Source organism: Pan paniscus, chromosome 15 (genome assembly GCF_029289425.2).
Source record: "Pan paniscus chromosome 15, NHGRI_mPanPan1-v2.0_pri, whole genome shotgun sequence".
Taxonomy (NCBI): Eukaryota; Metazoa; Chordata; class Mammalia; order Primates; family Hominidae; genus Pan; species Pan paniscus.
The window spans coordinates 1,547,501-1,548,459 of NC_073264.2; positions in this window are offsets into that span (position 1 = coordinate 1,547,501).

Consider the following 959-nt stretch of genomic DNA (forward strand, 5'->3'; position numbering starts at 1 on the left):
GGACGCCGTTTATGTTTAAGTCGAGGAGCTTATCAGGGAAATAGGAGAAGTACGGACGCCACACGTGACCGAGAGAAAAGTCTGAAAATGCCCCTCGCATCCAAGCGGGGACCCGGCCTCGACCTCCCGAAATCATACACCGAGTGGGGAAGCCCAGCAAGGCCCGCCTGTCTAGATTTCTCTCGGCCTCTCTAAGCACCGAAGCACGCGCTTCTCACTTTCGTGGAAGGGGCAGGGCCCTACCCGGCACGGGGGTGTCTGACAGACTGACAGAGAAAGAGACAGACATAGAAAGACAGAGATGGACAGAGAGAGACAGTGAGAAACAGACAGAAAGAGAGAGAGACGGAGAGAAACAGACAGGGAGAGGGGGAGAGAGAGAGAGAGAAACGGACAGGGAGGGAGAGACAGAGAGAGACAGACAGACAGGCAGAGAAAGAGAGAGTAAGACAGAAGATAGGCACAGAGAGAGAGAGAGAGAGAGAGAGAGAGAGAGAGAGAGACCGACAGAGAGACACAGAAAAAGAAAGAGAGAGGCAGGCAGACAGACAGAGAAAGACATAGACAGACAGAGAGAGACAGAAACAGACAGAAAGAGAGAGAGAGAAACAGACAGGGAGGGAGAGAGAGAGAGACAGACGGGGAGAGAAAGAGAGTAAGACAGAAGACAGACACAGTGAGACAGGCAGAGAGGGAGAGAGAGAGACAAAGACAGAAACAGAGACAGACAGAAAGAAAGAGACAGACAGACAGACAGACAGACAGGCAGGCAGACCGACAGAGAAAGAGACACAGAGAGAAAGACAGAGACGAACAGAGAGAAACAGACAGAGAGACGGTCCTAGCCCAGTAGCGATACAGTGCCTTTTCTTTCATTTTCTCTTTCTTTTCTTTTCTTTTCTTGTTTTCTGTCTTGTATATCTGTATGTACGTATGTATGTATGTATGTATGTATGTAC